The sequence below is a fragment of the Amblyomma americanum genome, chromosome 7, assembly GCF_052857255.1.
Source record: "Amblyomma americanum isolate KBUSLIRL-KWMA chromosome 7, ASM5285725v1, whole genome shotgun sequence".
In the NCBI taxonomy this organism is placed as follows: Eukaryota; Metazoa; Arthropoda; class Arachnida; order Ixodida; family Ixodidae; genus Amblyomma; species Amblyomma americanum.
The window spans coordinates 94721761-94740295 of NC_135503.1; positions in this window are offsets into that span (position 1 = coordinate 94721761).

An 18535-nucleotide genomic window follows, 5' to 3' on the forward strand; every position below is an offset into this window, starting at 1 on the left:
TTTCCCGACAACTAAGGTTCGTGAATAGGTGATTCTTTTTTTAGTGCAGCTGCTGCGGTACTAGAACCGTAGACGACTGCTTACGTAACACGTAGTGCCGAACGAAGGCGGCTCTGTTTCGACGGCGGCAGCCCGCTAAGCCTTCTGCCGCCGATGAGCGTCGTCGCGGTGGAGCGACGAGAGCGCTTACAGAGCGCGCTACTCTAGTGCCTTCTCTTGAGAATGGCGCATACTTTACTTAAGGCGTCATCGGCGAGCAGACTGTGGTACAGGCTAGTCTGATGCCGTTGGTAGCCGCCATTGATTGATTGATTGATTGATTGATTGATTGATTGATTGATTGATTGAAACAATTTTTATTTCCATCAGAAAAGGGCGCCTACTTCCCCGCCCCGGCACGCAGGCCTGGGAAGACGGGGAGTCGTGCGCCCGCGGATTAGAGGCTGGCAGGCTCTTCCACCAGATGGATGGTGCGTCGCTGTAGGGCAGGGTCCGCGGTTTGCACCAGGTTCTCCCAGCCTTCTCTGCTTACTATATTTCATCCCACTCTTGTGGATTTTGGGCACGCCCAAATTATGTGGCCGAGGGTCGCTCTCACCTCACAGCATTTGCATTGATCGTTCTCCTTAAGTTCTGGTAGCACCTGAAACGCCCAGACCGGGCTCATGAAGGTATCGCAACCTGTCTTCAAGCAACAACCGCACGCTCCTCCTCCTCGCGCTCTCTTTGCTATCACCGTGTTTCATCTTCCGCAGTGCTCCTTGCTCGATAACGTAGAGGCACGCCGTTCCACCCTGGAACGGGCGCTTAGGGGCTGGGCTCTACGACAATCACACTGCGAAGGTAGAATCCCAACACACGACCTCCAAATATCGCGTCCGGTGCTCTACCAACTCTCCGGCGGCGGCTGTTAAGACTTCTGCTTTCACGGCTATATCGGGACCTGCAGCTCAGTTGGCACAGCCCCGGACGCGAAATCTGGGGCTGTTGGTTTGATATCCCACCTGCGGCATTTGGCTGTTGTTTCTTTTCTTTTCTAATCCGTTATCCTTCAGTGATAAAACGATTACACTGCTGTTATCCCGTTGATTAAGCCCAGTGTTTAGAAAATAAGAGCAAACATTCCCCAAGCTACTAGGTTTCGCCGAAGGTTGGCTTCCTTTTTATGTGCAGCAAAAAAGCCCCTTCAATTTCAAAACAGTCCCTTAAAAATAGCCCCTGCTCAATAGCTGAATGAGAGCCTTGGTTCAGGCAATCTTGGTGCCGTAGGTAGCAGGACAGGCCTCTCGCGCAGCTTCCACCCTCCTCATTCAGTAACGTTGCATGTGACGCTTGCGGTATTAGAGCACTAGTGTGTCTGCCGCTGTGGAGAAAGGTGGCGCTCCTAAACACTCTAAAGGTTAAGTTACACGCAGCATAAATACGCACGAGATCAGAAGGTTGCGCATCCGCCGCCGTTGCTCTGTTGGTAGAGCAGCGGTCGCGAAAATCGAAATCTGGTCCGGATGCCACCTGCCTCGTGTGTTTGTTTTTGGTTCTCCTTTTTAACCGGTTATCTATCGGCGATAACCTATTTACACTATTCTTATCCTTTTGAGTAGGCCAGTAATAATTAAATAAGAGAAAGCATTGCACTATGCGTCTTGGTTTTGGTGAGTGTTGTATCTTTTCCTTACCCTCGTATGCTCAATTGCTCGCAGAAAGCTTCGGTTCTGGCTGTCTTGATGCCATAGGTGGCTTAAGAGGGTTCGCGAATAGGTTCAGGCCTTTCTCTTCGGTCACGTTTCACGAGATGCTAGCGGTTATACATGAAGTACTACACCAACCAGTGTGCACGAGGTGGCGCTCGTGAACACTCTAAAGTTTAGGTTGCATGCAATGTAAATACCCCGATAGCAGAAGACTGGCAGCCGCCGTAGTAGTTCCGTTGGTAAAGAAGCGCTCCCGAAACTCGAAAGTCGTGGGTGTAGATACTTTTTGAGGCGTGAGGGTGTTGTTTAATGCTTTTGTAATAAGTTAGTTTTTAGCGATAAATTAATTACTGTATTATTCTCCCCTATAAGAGCCACAAATTTTAGAGAAGACAAATATTCCGTTCTGCTATATCGTTTTTGGCGAATGTTGGCTTACTTGGTATGTGTGCCATAATGAACGACTCATTTTCCTTACCTTGTATAAGCTTACTTTAGAGAGTTTAAATAGCGTTCTCACGTTATCTGCCCTAAGCGCTGTACGTCATATTGGCAACGCTTACCTCACTGTACACAAATGCAATCGAAAAATGAGACAGGGGAGGTGCAGTCTAATGTGTACGACGGCAACCATTTCTCGAGAATCTGACGTTTCAGGTGCGGCTGATTTGGCGAATGAAATGAAAAGAACAAGAAATTTACACACCACTAGGCTTCAAATGCAAGCAGGACATCAGCAAGTCCGAAAGTAAGGAATATAGAAACGCACGCCAGCTTCAGCATAACGCCTTGGTCTTTATTACTTCTCGTGACACCGATTACACCTAAAATGTCCGTCTACGGCATAAATATTAACCACATTTCAGCATAATATTTTCTCTGAGGTTTACATGAGCGAACCTGTCGCTGGAAATCCGAGGCGGAGCCGCTTAGGTTTCGCGTAAAGTCTAGTTCATAGAGCTGAGGGTCTGCACAAAATGAAGAGCTCTTGTGGTTGGTCCCAGCACACTTCCACAGATTTGACCGGACGCTTGTCTTCAAATGCAGGCGAAAGGACGACGTGTGTATTCGATGTGGTGCTGGAATCTGTGAACTACTAAAAGACTTTCTGGCAACTCTGATGCTCATTCTTTTTTCTCTGAATTTCGACATTCGCATTTGGCTTACAAGTATTAGGTGTATTGCAAAGGATGTTGAGCAGGTAGGTTCTGGCGGCTGTAGTTTTTGCAAAAGATACCATTTTTTCTGGCTTTCTTAAAGAGCGTGTAGTTCAAGTCTCACATTGTCTCTGTTGTTTAGTTCGCAGGAATCTCGTGCAGACCCGTTGCAGTACTACCCCATTCCTCTCTTCTTTGCGCACTTTTCTGGATGGTTAGCACCGTATATCTTCTTTTTTTTTCCCCAGTACAGTCAGAGTCCTTTTGTACAGCACTGCCTCTCGGTAGTGGCAAACCTTCTGCGGTGGCCTGGTAATTACTATAACGGGTCATAGCTTGACTCCAGCGCATTCATAAACAACAGCTTGGCTGTCTAAACTCGCCACTCAAAGTTGAACTTCGCGTGCCCAGTATCTAATAATAAAACTTAATTTGGGGATAGTTGGTGCTTTTTGAATCTAAGAAAAATAGCAGCGCTAAAGCATGCAATCAAAGAAAAAAAATGGACAAGACACTGGCGCTGTGTCTTGTCCTTTTTTGTTCGGTGGTTGCACGCTTTAGCGCTTCTATTCTTCTTAGGTGTCTATTATATCTTGCATAAATTGCTGTTCAGCGACTAACGCAGTATGTTCAAAGTATGCGAACGCAGAGCCATCTTCTCTGATAGGTACGCTTGGATAGAACAGTGGAACAAATGTTCTCCCAGTTTCCGGGTAACTCCCGACACAGTGGTCGAATTGAATTCACCGACATCTATGACACTGTGGAAGTAATCGAAAGGCGTGCACAGTTTTTGGCTATTGTAGCCTTTTTACGGCCACACCGCGCATAAGGGAAATCGAAGCGCATCCTATAGCTTTAGCGAAAGGAGGTTTTCTTTGTTAAGACCGCCGCGGTTGCTCAGTGGTTATGGTGCTTGGCTGCTCCCCCGAAAAACGCGGGTTCGATCCCGGCCGTGGTGGTCTCACTTTGGCGGAGGCGAAATGCTTGCGGCTCGTGCACTATGCGATCTCAGTGCACGTTAAATAACCGCAGGCGGTTGAAATTATCCGCAGCCCTCTTTACGGCGTCCCTCACAGCCTGGGTCGCTTTTGGACGTTAAAGCAAAGAAAACCAAACCAAACGCCTCGTTATGCTACTGCGCAGCTACTTTAGAAAGTAGCTGCGCAGCTGTGGAAATAAATAGCTATTTCCAAGAGGTAGGCTGAGAACTTGCCTGTGCGCACTTCAGTTGTCGATTAGATCAAAAACTGCCCCACTACGCCATGCTATTCTTCTGCGCACTTAACAAGAACGATTAGGTCCTTGATTTCAGGTATCATTATGACGAGAAGATGCATCCTCATTCCGTTGGCAAACAGCTTTAAACGGGGGTGAGAATCATCAAGGCAGTATTTGATCTCCACTCGCACCTTTTTCTGTACGACTCCTGACTGTCATTGGTAGACCCAGCTCTGTAAACTGAAATTCGTTGCAGAAAAAGAGTGTACCCACTCGTTCTTGAACAGCGCAACTGTCTTTTAACTGCCGTTGAGGAATAAATGTCATGTCTCTGCAACGTTACTTTGTCTGCTTCCCATGATAGCCTGAAGAGCTTGAACTGATCGGTCGCACCTTTGTAAAAGAAAAACAAAAGTTTGTTCTTGAAAGTGTACTTTGTTAACTGTTTAAAGGGGGAATTAAACTTTCCATTCTGCGATTCTAAAGAAGTAACTCAATTTAGCGACATGGTCAGTATAATAATCTGCAGTCATTTTTTAGCATTAAGTTGATTATTCAAGGCTACCTCCCTTGTCTTTCTTAGGCGTATTGCCCATTGTGCATCGATTCCAGGATGATAATATGACTAATGTGTGCATTAAAAACGGCTTTGAGTTTGTCTGGTAGGCAGTTCTCTTCATTCATCATTTTATGTTCTGTTTGCAGGTTACCTATTGAATATATTTCTGCACAAGCTAATCGCAGAAAAAATGTTACTTCATTTTTGGCATAAGTTTAAAACTGCTGTTTATATTACGCGCCATAGCTCATTTTGCAGCATATTATAAGATACCAGCTTGTCGCTCAGGCTTCTAGGTGCTACTCCCAAATGACGAGAACAGCTGTAGTTCATCGCGTTTAAAATTACACCTTTATTATAGCCTGCCCGGAGGAGAAAAATACATACGATGGTAACATGAAGTATTTCAACTTGTGTTTCTTTGCAAAACTCACAACCCAAACATCTCTATTATTATACCTGTGTTTAAGTTTCGCCATCACTTTATTGATGTAATTCGTTTCGTTTTTATTTCCAGATAATCTGGATGTCCACAAAAACCTCTACGGTGGTGTCTTTTTATTCGATTCACTTCCAAAGACACCGACGGGGAAGGTCAGCCGCAACGCACTTGCACAAGCATGCATGGGAAGAAAAGCTTTCTGAAAAAAAGCACTGTCTCTGTACACGCAAATAAACAGCATGGACACTTTTGTCCTTAAGACTTTGTTGGTACTCATCTCAACGCGGTTCGTTGAACGCAGTCGCTCTGCACGGATGATGTTCGAAAATGTTTCTACTACAATTTTCAGTGAGAACATGGACACCATATGCAGATGAAGGAAAGATAATAAAGACACTTCCGATGCTTCAAGTCTTTTTTCTGGCGTGAACGCGTCCACAACGTTTGAACACACTGGCGATAGAGTGATTGCGCACAAGGAATTAAAGGAATTTATTCCTGGACCATTTGAGATAGGCATTATATCTGCTACCGTGAAAAAAACCGACAATTTATAAGAGTATACTTAGAACTATGGGTTCCACAAAAACAACACGTATGCCTCATTACCTTTATCAGTCAACGCAGGACGATGTCAGGGTTGCTCTAACGACACCTCTCATAACGTGGCGTTTGTCATAAGTATTTCACCGTGCTCTCAAAAAGCTTATTAAGGCGACAAAACCGACTAGTTGGTATTGCAATGCTGTGTGGCTCGACTGCTCTGAGCGATTACAAGAACAAAACAAGACGGCGACTGAACGTGGCGAAGCTCAACTTTTATTTGAAGGAAATGGGCATATTAAAGAGAGTGGGAGCCGTCACTCTGCATGTGTGTCACTCTTAGTTTTTTCAGCACTGAGTGAGCAATGTTACAAAAAACACGATCTTGATGACGATTACAGTGAATTTTTATGGCGGAACGGCATCTGCGGCAAAGAGCGCCATGACACAAGGTATTTTTCGTTTTCCCGAAGGTGGGGTCAAAGACTCATTTACCAAGCATTTCACTCTAAGTCGAGCACTAGGCCAGGGGAAGCTTGTACTCATTGTATCATCGGTGGGTACCCGGCGGCGCTGGGGATCGAACCCCGCACCTCCGCATGTGAGGCGCATGCTCAACCACTAGGCAACCGCTGCGGTGCTCAAGCGCTATCTTACACGATGAAACACGATCTCGCTCGGTGATGTGACTTTGTACGATCAAACAATATCTCACCGGGTGATACTGTTATTAAAGGTGATACTGTTATTAAATAGAGTTTCAATGACCTTCCTGCCAGTCCTGTCTTTTCAATTGGGCAGTGCACGAGTTTTTCCCAAGGTATGTTTCTACTTTTGGCAAGGTTCGCACCTTTTGTAATGATCAGCAAGCGTGACAGGCGCTCTTGAGTGTCCTAGGTTTCTTTAATTGTTCTGCAATCTGTATTCAGGTTGAGTGAGATAGGCCTGATGAAGAGACGTAATGAGGCCGCGAAAGTCTGCACTTTGCAAGGTTTGAAAAAAGTCGCCGTAGGAGTGAATGACTGCAGCGTGCTCACGTTAACGACGTTTTTCACAGTTAAAAAGCGCAAGGAAGACAATCACTTCGCGGTCATCTTTGAGGGGTAGGGCTCCTGTCAGCAGGCTGTAGCGGAATTCCTACAATTACACATCGTTCCCCCATCGAAGACCCGTTAAAGACAAAAAAAAAAACTCTGCAGAGGTCATGAATTTCTTGAAGAAGACGCCTCCTTTGACCTCTTTTTCCGTAGATGCTGAGGATATGTGTTACAACATTTCACATGGTGCTGTGCAGAAGACGGTTGAAGGCGGAATATGAAAGAATGGACTCACCCGGTTTCAAAACTCATCTGGTATTTCAGTAGCAGCGTTCCTTCACTTGGTTCAGAAATTTTAAGAAGCTTATTTGTCGAGCATGATAATGATAGCGTTATATTCATCACAAGCACATGATGCCGGAGGCTTGCAGAAAAAGCTGTCATTAAGCTGTCAAGAAAGGAAACTTCATTACTACGGAGCAATACCGAAGAGTCGCTGACAGTTTTTTGTGACGTCATGTGTTGCGCGACTTTCTATCCCTGCATTACTAGCAGCCGCCTGTTGTTTGTTTAGGTGGGTTGTTAATTTGTTGTTATTGGTTGTTTTTATTTTTTGTCGTTTTTCGGTTTCTGACTGCTTTTGCTTCATATGTTTGACTCTGCTTGTGCTTGATTGTTATTTGTTATTGGTTTTTTTACTCTCTGTCTGCTTTTGCTTCTCATGTATGGGTCTGCTGTTGCTGCGATTGTTTGACATTGCTTTTGCTTAGAGAAGGCCGCTCCTTTTCGTTTCTACTTCCTTTTATCAGAATCTGTTGGTTTATCTGCAGGGGTTAAAGTTTCCTGTCTGTTATTCCTGATATAACTGCTTTTTATTCCACATACTGGGTTCGAAACGATAATGCGATGAGTGTCATGCTTGAGCTGAATGTTTAAATATGCCACCTTTCCGTGCAATAAACGGTTGGTAGTGTGCGCATGTTGTGCCTCTTTCTTGTTAGTGTCTTTGTGGCACCGCCGTTCATTTCATCATGCACCAACTCGCCCCTTAGGCTGTTATTCCGCGGCATTTTTTCTATTGCGCGAACTGTTATAAATCTTTTTTTATTTTGGCTTCAAATAAATGGCGGATTCTATTCAAGATACCTAAGAGTTTTAGTACTTTGGAGCAAATGTGGACAACACGTGCGTTCCAAAGCATGTGATCCCAAAAAACAAAGCGAACTGTTCACCTATTTAGCTGTATTATTTAGATATGCACCAAAGATTACGCCATGAGGCACTTCAACTGATTCACGTGGTACACAAAGCTTAAGACTCATTTAAAGTTTAATTTCGAGGTTTAAGCCAGCTGCCCGTTTTAGCACTCGGCAAGTGCCTTTTCAGAGAACTGGAACAAAGTCTCCTGAACGCAGTTGGCGATCATCCGATCTTCCTGTTTGCGACTGGCACGAACTGACACCTGCGTTCGCAGCGTGGCGTGGCGTGATGCTTCCGCTCTAATTAAGTTGGGGTGAACACAGTCTTTCCTGCAGCAGAGGGGCTCTAATGTGTGCTCGCATTGCCCGCGCCGAATTCCGCGAACACTGAGCAGCTATCGACCGACCGCTTCCCGAAAACGGAACCAGGGAGCAATATCAATCATGCACCGAAACGAAGAGTGAGTTCAAAACATCCATGCATTGGCATACGCGAAGCTAATTAGTGCTTACTGATTTACGATTGCACGGCTTTGTTGGCATTGGTGAGCGCAGAACACACACCCTTCTCTCCCTCTTCTGGAAGCCTCGAGATTAATACCTCCTTATATGGCTCCCAGATGCTGTGCAAATAAACCATATTTCGTACCAGCTCTTTAGAAAACCTTCAAACAAATCGTAGACAATGAGTCGGAGCCATTGCCAATGGCTCGACTAGCCCAGGTTGTTTCCTCATGCAGAAACGGCCAGAAATTTAAGAAACATTTCAGTTTATCGAGTCTCAGGAAACAGGAGGCTAGCCAATGACATCGGAAGTATAAGTGCGCACTTCAGCAGTCAACAGCCCGCTATCCTTGCGCACAATGAAGCAGTGTAAGATATACTCTATATTTTGGAATTAAATATCATTGTGCGATATTCAGTCTTTCTCGAGGTAGAACGTGCGGAACGAATCCTGCGCCTGTGAAATTGGGCTTTCAGCCCAAACTGGTATTGAGTCCTGCGAGCATCCAGGATCCGTTCACAGGAGACTACTGAAAGTATTTCCCATCGTTAACCCAAGTTTTCATTCCAGAAACCCAGCACACTGCGCTGGATACCAGGTGGAAATAGGGTTTGAACTAAGAAGTTCTGAGATCTGTGGCGAATGCTAAAGCCACTTGGCCACCGCGATAGTTTAGTCAACTAGCACTCATAAGCATTCGCGCTCTCAATCGCAAACTGCCTTTCAGTCTTTAATAACGATGTTTGTAGTCTTTTTACTCAAATAAAACTGAAAGTTTATAAGAAGTCTAAAAAGAATTTCTCAGTTTTCAAGAACGTGTTAAAACCCCGCGCTTCTCAATGCAATAGCAGGACGCGGTACCAGAGGAAAAAATTACTCTGAAGGCTCTTTATTGTGTCGGGCTTATTATGTACCACGCAGCGATGTTTTCCAGAATATCGTTTAGAGCGGCCTTGAGAAAGTATGGTAAATACTGGGAATGAACCGCTAACAAAGCTCATTGCCAAAAACTGCACTCAGAAGAGATAGGAAAGGTGTAAAAAATGGTCTTTAACATACTGAGTCAGTTTGTTTCGGTCATCATCAGATGCGCAGTTAAAAAGGCCGCTCCTTAGCATCGGACATACATATAGTCATTGTTAGCATCACTGGACCAACTACGCCCTTTGCAGCACAAGAACCTATATATATATATATATATATATATATATATATATATATATATAGGCCGAGCATGTCGACCACCTGGGCGACCAGAAGCCGCTGTTCTTCTTCCCCTTCAGCGCCAAGCCAGTCGAGCCAGGTGGTGATGGATAGAAAGGGTGGGGGGAAGGAACCCGACTGCTGAGCAGCCGGGCAATAGAAGAGGCAATGGGCCAGGTCCGCATAGATGCAGGGGCAGTTGGGACAGGAAGGGTCCGATCGATAGCGATAGAGGCGTTTGGCGAGGACCTCGAAATATATATATATATATATATATATATATATATATATATATATATATATATATATATTAAAGAAGCGAGCAGTGTTTGTCAAACGAGCCCCTCACTTCATTTGCCTTGTCTGCTTATATATATATATACACTCAACCAATTACTGTGGCAGCTGCAGCCATCTTACGCCATTATTGCGACCCTGACTTTGACCCCGTGCTGATTAGAGGTGATTCCTGTTAAGATTGCTCCCGAATTATTACAATTCCTCGAGAGGAGTGAGAGCGACGCTGTTCCCGGCGCTGCGTGAGTTCGTCTAGACGGCGGCGAGCCTCCGCAATCACTTTGTGGACCTCCAAGGGTAATGTCGGCACCATTGCAGAGACACTACAAGCGGCGGCAGATGTGGTGACCTCCTGTGCCCATCAGGTCGGCCTTGCATGCTCTCCTACAAAATCGGAACTTCTGGTCCTTCGCCCCCCTCGAGGAAGACTGGAGAAAACTTCCCACCTGCCATCGATGTCACCATTGATGCCACCCGCATACCAGAGGTAGACAAAGTTCGCATCCTGGGGATGGCTCTCCAGAACAATGGCAAGAACACTGCCACAATAAGCAAGCTCGCTGCTAGCGTTCAACAAACCGTTCGCCTCATCAGACGAATCGCTAACACCGAGGCATGCGGGAACACGACCTCCGCCGCCTGATCCAGGCTTTCGTCGTTAGCCGGGTGGTATACTCCCTGCCCTATCTCTTCCTCTCCCGAGTAGAGGAAAACAAAGCCAACTACCTCATCCGTCAGGCGTACAAGACGGCCCTCAACCTCCCCCAGCTCACGTCGAATGAACGCCTTCTTAAGATGGGCGTACACAACACCCTCGCCGAGCTCATCGAGGCCCGTCGATCTGCCCAACTTGATGGGCTCTCCTCCACCCTAGCCGGCCGTCACATTCTTGATGCTATTGGCCTACACCCCCCTGCCTATTATGCCCACACCTTCTTTCTCCCACACCGCACACGGGACTTCATCGCCATTCACCCCCTCTCCAAGAACATGCATCCCGAGCATCACGCGGCTCGTCGTGCTGCTCGGGCTGCAGCCGTACACAAACACTATGGCGCACAGCCGGAGAGCGTCTACGTCGACGCAGCCTCTTACACCTCCTCTTCCGCCTTTGCCCTGGCGGTAGTGTCCAATTCGTACACCCCTATTACTGCAGGCACTGTCATTGCCTCCGCTCCTGCCGAAGCGGAGGAGGCAGCCGTAGCCTTAGCCATCGCTACTACATCGGCGACCCACATTTTCAGCGGCTCAAAGACCGCGGTCCGTAACTTTGCGAAAGGCCGCATCTCCGAACCCGCTTTCCGGCTTCTAAGCCGGTCTCCCTCCCCTACCCGACCTATTCAGCTCATCTGGGTCCCGGCCCACGCCGGCCACCCAGGTAACGAGGCGGCTCATTCTTTAGCTCGAGGTTTCGTCAGCCGAGCAGGAGCCGCCGACGCCTGGGGAGACGCTTGAGATCGAATGGTCGCGTATCACGAGGTCACTGTACACTACCGTGAGCAACGGCTAACGTATCCCCCTCCGCACAAGTCTCTCACTAAATTGCAGCAGGTGACGTGGCGACAGCTACAATCCCGCACCTTCCTCTCCCCTGCCCACTTAGCCCTGGTTCACCCGGGACTGTTCACGCCAGTATGCACCCTCTGCGGCGCTCCGAAAGCGGATTTTGCACACATTCTTTATTAGTTCGCTCAGCTCCTTCCACCAGCCGATTGGCAACTCACAGACCTCGAGCGATGGGAGGCTGAGGTGTCCACTTCTGACCCGGCTGCCCAACGGCAGCTAGTGGACTGGGCTTTGGAAGTCGCTGAGAAGCTTCACCTTCCGGCCACGACACGTGTCCTAGAGCAATCCCATCACTAGGATGTAACAATTAAGGCTTGCTCTACTTTATAAAGTTTTTCACCACCACCACCTCCGCAACAGCTTTGACTCGGGCTGGGTCTTCGTCTGTGGTGAATGCACTGATCGTATTGGCGTGCTTTTTGATCCACGAATGTCAGCCACTTGTGCATATGAACGCTGCTGAGATGTGTGATGAGCACGGCGTTCAGGTAAATCAAGTTCAGGGAAGCGGTTGCCGTCACATGTGAGAGCAACAAAGCGATTACTTGTAGGAATATCCATTTTTGCAGACCGCTTCTGCAATTTCTTCGTTCCTTCTTATTTGGACAAGCGGGAGAGCGAATTTTATGGCCCGGTGATTTGCATAGCGCACAAAGAACTGTCGGTTCGTTCATGTCGTCCGCAGCCGCTGAATCGCGGCTGGTATTTTGCATATGCCCTTTTTTCTGACAATGATAACAATAATACGACGAGATCGGAAAGGCTATGGTTTGATGACCGCACGGTAGTAGGTGAGGTACTCCGGCAAAGTCAACGGGCCTTGCAGGAGGAGCTGGTATGAGACCCCACGGCCCATAGACCGTGCTTGCAGTACTACGCGAGTTGTAAAGCGAATGTTTGCGCGCACCTCCTCAGGAGGACTATTGCTGTCGACACTATAAACCATGAAGTAAGTCGAGGGTGCCAGGGTCCGATTCAAAGTATATTTGCACCAGGACATGCTTGCTGTCGTCCAGGGGGATCTGCATAACCGCACATTTTCTGGGCGGCCACCAAGGATGGAAAATTCACCATGAAAGTTTTGATAGGCGAAGGATGGCAAATCCGCAGTAGTTAGAAGAACCAAGTACGTGGTAAATTGTGACTTGAACATATCGAGGTGGTATAGCAGTTATGTCAAAGCGCAATGCAGGCTGGATAGTGACGCGGAACGAGTTAGCAGCTCGCGGAAGCGAGGTTGAACATATGGGAGGCATTTATGGAGGTGGCAGAGGCTCGAACGCTGTAGCGAAAATACTGAACCGCGCGACAGTGCCACAGATAAGGAGGCGATGGAGCAATCCATGGCACCGGCCATACTCGTTGCATCGGAAGACAGAGCAGGCTAGAGGTCCATAGGGGATGGAGGTTGTGTGGACGATGAGGCTGCTTCAGCTGGCAATGCAGCGGGCGCCCGCGTACCTGTCGTCGACGAGAAGAATTCTTGCAGGCGCGTATCGTGGCCGCGCTCGGCAGCGCCGAGAAAGCCTAGCTTGCGCCTGAGGATTCGGGTTCGGTTTTCTCTCTTTAAACTGGGCCTTCCTTGTTGGGAATCTCTCCAAGGGCGTCTTCGGCATTTGTTCGCCCAGAGGGCACCGCCCCCGTCCCCTCCTAACCACGTGACAGAAAACAGATAAGTAAGGCGAAAACACAGAGCTAACATTAGACACATATCAGCTCGAGCGGTTATTCATTTCTCCATTACTCGCCCAATGGGATCTTATGGCCTCGCCGATATGCCGGTTTCCGCACCGCTAGAGGGTGTTATTTTGATCCCATGCGTGAAGTACAGTTGCTCATGTTATAATGTACATCTAGGTATATATCTTTTATCACTTTTTCTCACATTTCGCAAGGTGGCAGTTTTCTTGGATGTCGAAAACAGGACATTTGCAATCACCGGTTTGCAAAATCGTTGCAGATTTTGGGATATCTGGTGCCTGTATGCAAGTGCTACTGAATGTTTCCGTTCATCACGCAGCAATCCGTATTAGGATAATTTTTTTAAAAAAATCCTGGTTCTTGAGAAGTTTTCAGCTTCAGAGAGAAAAATATGCGTGGGGTACCCAGCATTAATAAATATATTTGTATTTGTTGAAGATTACTTGATCCTTGCTACGGCACTTCCACCTCACTTAAAGCTTATAAATCTTCAAGCATTCTATCCTGTACAAAAGTTTCCCTTAATACGCTTAATCATAATAATTCATCACATATATAGCCCACAACATTGCCTTTTATGCTCATCGCTCTTGCTAGTCCTATCAGGCGCGAAAAACCAAACCTGTGCTGCCATATCATTCCGTGTAATCGAAGCTAGTGAAAAGAGCTATTGTTGGCATGTCTACTCCCAATGCTCTGCAGCAAATCTGTTGGCACATGACAAGCGTACATTGTCAATAGCAGTGGAAGATGGGGGCTGATGCTGGGCATCCCCCTCCTGCTAATGATGGTCCTGCACCTGGGAAGCTTCTGAAGAAACTGAAATCCAAAACCGTTGCAATCTCCTTACGTTGCTTGCTGAACGGGATCACTTCATAGTATTGTCTTTGAAGCAAAACACATTCCACAGTCCGAAACGAATTGGGAAACGGGTGAATGCAACCTGCGTATTTTCGCCCTGCAGAGCCACGTTGTGCAACGTTGGAAAAACTGGTACCATGAAATTGCATGGATGTACACTTAAAGAATAAAAAACCGTACGTCACCTGCGATGAAGGTATCGTATACAAATCTTCTCCTCTTGCGGAAACCAGTATATCGGGTATACCCGGAGAATTAAATGAAAGCCTAATAGAGCATGCGCGCAACGTGAATAAGAGGAAGATCTCTGTCAATCGTGCGTTCTGTGCTGTGCTGTGGGTGTTCGCTGACGTGTCCTTGGTGGCTGCTGCTGTTCCTTGCTTCTTCTGATGTTTCCGGCTTGTTCATCATTAGTGAGCCCTTACTACTTTGGGGGGTTTTGGCCAAGGTGTGGGTTAAGACGCAGTTCATGTGAACCCGAGAGTGCGTTTAACTGAAAGATGGCGTTGACCTCCCCAGGTGGAGGGTTGGCAGCTTGGTTTGCCAGCTTGCCAGCCCAAGGCCTACAGCTTGAGTCCTTCCAAAACATATGGTACTGATGCAATTCCCGTGGCTCTCGTCCCAATCGGTGAGTGTGCGATCAATATGAAAACCCCCCAAATAATTGAACAGGAGCTAAGATCGCTGACAGACCACTATCTGCAGATCTCTGAAATGCGTTCATTTGGCAGTAGAGGCATTGTGTAAGTCCTGAGACATCGCTTGTGTTGCAGACTTGCTTCAGTGCAAAATTTTCAGCTCACTGCCGGTGAAAGCATTCATTCCCGAAAAGCTTGCATGGGTCAAGGGTATCGTACGTGGTGTCAACCCAGCATCATCCCCGCAAGAAATTCTAGAAAAATTTGAGGATTTAGGAGTTCGGGTGCTTTCAGTCTACCGCTGTAGTAGAAAGGTAAATGGCTCGCGTGTTTCTACTGAGTCTGTAATAACAACTTTTTATGGCTCTTCCTGCCCTGCTGAATTAAAATTTGGCCTATTGTATACCGGTCAGACACTCTGGAACCCCGCCCTCTTCAATGCACCAACTGGAGGTGGTTCGGGCACAGCGGCAAAGCATGCAAGTCAGAGACCCGCTGCCGTTTATGTGGAGAAGGTCATTCTGCTGATAACTCCACCAAAGAGCAGCCTCATTGTTGCCTCTGCAGCAACATCCGCTGCAGAGGCAACAAAACTGCGCAAAACGTAGTGAAGAGTGTAGCTTGTTGGAAATTATCAGGGAAGCGTTACTCAAGAGCCGATGCTTACGCTGTTCTGAACAAAAAAAGTCTCATGCGCTAGTCGTGTGCGCGCTTCGGTTGGGGACATTGAGTCCAACTTGACTGCCTCAATTGTGGCCACAGTAGGAAAAGCTCTTAATAATGTGGTTGAGCGAATGCTAAAAACTTTTTCTGTGGCGCTGGCTCAGTTTGTTGCAGTTCAATCCGCGTCACCATCAACATCCGCTCCGGCAGCAACGTCTGCATCAATTCAGCTTGTGCAGCTAGTGCTAGCCGCTCAACATCACCTCCTGATGCTCCCCAGGTCCCAGCTAACATCTCTTTTCCTAGAAGTGCATGTCGCGTTGACATGTGCACACAAGATGTCAGAGTGTCGTGCCCTACGCAGAAGTGCCGTGATTCCTCGTCACCATATAAATCTAGTTCTCAACAGTTGAAGGCTAAAAAAGGGCCACCCAAACTTCTTCCACATGTTGATATCCTTAAGGAGGCGGTTTCTGCCTCTTCTCTTAGTGAGTAATCATAGCAGGTACCAAAGTGTTGCAATGAAATTGCCGCACCGTATTGTCTTCTCTTCAAGATATAGAAATACTTATTCCCCAACATAAACCTGATATTGTGCTTGTAAAGGAAACGTGGTTATCATCTTATAAATAATTTTCAATTAGAAACTTTTGAGTTTTGAGGTCAGATAGAAATGTTGGCAGGGGAGATGGATTGGTAACCAAGCTTTCTAATCATATATGTCATCAGGCATATACCTCTAAGAAAATTCTTCTCCCTGACTGCGAGCTTTTAGCGATAAAAATTTCATTTCCACATTGTGCCGATATTACAATTGATAATGTTTATTTTCCTTTAGGTGTACGCAGGTGACTGGCCCAAGACGTGCAGTTATAGCAGAACATTTCAACTCTCACCATAGTTACTGGGGAAGTAGTAGTGATTCCTGCCGCCAGCTTCTCTGGTCGTGGCTGTCTGCAAATGCTGTACGCTGCAGCAATTCCAGAGAAATAACCTTTATGCGAGGTGTGGCTCGCTCAGCCATTGACTTAACTTTATCAGCAGGTAGGCTAGAGGTGGCTGATTAGTCGACACAGGATTCGGATACATCTAGTGACCATGTTCCTATAACTTCTTCCACAATCCGGTTATCTACGATAAAAACAAGTTGTGTAACCTATAAATTTCTCAACCACAATTTTTATCAAAATTTGATGTCCACCTCAATTGCGTCTCTAGTTAGTGCAAGCCGGTATGACAGAGCGCAGCAGACAGTTTCATTTTTGCAAAATGCAGTAGACCACTCAATATTCACTGGGCCCGCAGCAGCCTCTAATAAAAAGCCGTCTCCATGCTGGACAGAAAAATGTGAGAAGGCCTATCGTCGCAGAAAAGCGGCCTGGAAGAGGCTATCCTGCAACCAGAGTCCAGCTAATTGGTTAAATTAAAAATTAGAAAAGCCAAAGAGAAGTATAACCATAATTTAAACACATATCTTTCAAAACTTCGTAATCGGAAGGCTTTGTATATATTCATGGAACGTAACAAGCGATCTGTAGTCCCTCTCCTCACTAGTTAAACAGTGTTATCAACAGAAAGGGCTCAGGAAACCCTGGAATGTATTGCTCAGGGATTGGAATTACGTTTACACACGCAGAGAAACGTCCCGTTGTGCACAATCTCACGCTCTTCGGATTATGCCGAGGTTGAAGCATGAGAGCTCCTCTCAGTCCTGACAGTGTTGTTTCCTGCAGCTCCTGGACAAGGGGTGCACTGTTGGTATGATTAAAATTTTAGCCCAGGATTTTACAAGCGACCTCTTGGATATCGTCAATGCTTCGTTGGAAAATGCATGGATTCCAAGAATTTGGAAGGCAGTGAAAATTATTTTATTGATGAAAGATGCAGGGAAAGGATACGCCTTAGAAAACATTTGGGCAATTGCTCCAACCTCAAATTTAGTAAAATTAATAGAAAGAATCGTGCACAGTCGCCTCACAAAACGTGTTCATGACGTCAACGTTCTCAGCTCAGCCCAGATTGGCTCTCGTCGCGGATGCTCTATATGGTCCGCGCATGTGGATCAAGAGAGCAGAATTCGGCTTTCGCTACGCAGAAGGGAAGTTTCAGCTTTGGTGACTTGATGTCGAAAGGCCTATGACAGTGTAGAACATACTATACTACCTAGCAGACTTAATTTATGAAGGACAGATGCCTTTACTGCACAGAGGGAACCCTTTGTTCTAATACATATGATAAATCAAGAGGTGTTCCGAAAAAATTGTTGCTATCCCCGCCTCTTTTTAATATTTTGGTTAGTGGCATCCCCATTCGTCCTGATATGAGTTTTTGTGTATGCAGATGACATTGCTTTTTTCGCCGTGGCCAGGGATATCCATTCCCTTTACCAGATTCTGCAGTGATATTTCGACGTTCTTGGAGTATGGTTGCATGGCATTAATTTAACCCTGAATATTTACAAATGCGGCGATTTGGTATTTCCTATAGACACGCCTTTGCACATTTCATTAGTCCATCGCTCTAACCAGATTCCACAAGTGGAATCCGTTAAATATCTAGGTGTTACTTATCACCCAGCATTAGATTGGAGCCTTTATATAAAGAACAATGTGTCTAAAGGAGAACGCGCTCTAGGCCGGCTGACAAGAATCGCCAATAAAATGTTTGGGATGCGCCGCGACACATTAATCTTACTATACAAAGCCTATCTAAGACCTATACTTGAATTTTGCGTTCTGTTCTCTGGTAGTGCAAACTACAAGGAAAGAAAGAAAATAACTTTAATGGAATAGGTGATGTCTGCCTGGTTGTCGGCCTGGCATGCCGAGGGCTGTGATCTTGCCATCGCGTTGTGTTGCAGTGGTTACCCGTTCACTGTGCCCTTGCAGGCAACGACCACCCTGATGGTGCAGCGAGGTCGGCGCATGGCGACACCGCCTTGCTCCTACCTATACCGTTTTCTCGCAGTGATGGCGCGAGACTTCTATCCACAAAATCCTTGCACACGCAGCGCTCTTTGTGGTGCGATCCGGAACATCAATACAGACCCCTTCTTCGTATTGACCCCACTTGTGACTTCCGCATGCCACGCAGTATAACTAGACGTGATCAAAATTGCCTCCACCGAATTTGCCTGGACGTTGCCTTCATTAAATTCTATTTACATAAAATTGGTGCAATAAGTAGCCCTTTGTGCCCACATATGGTGTGCCCGAGGATCTGCCACGTTTGATCTCTCGCTGCAAACGCTTC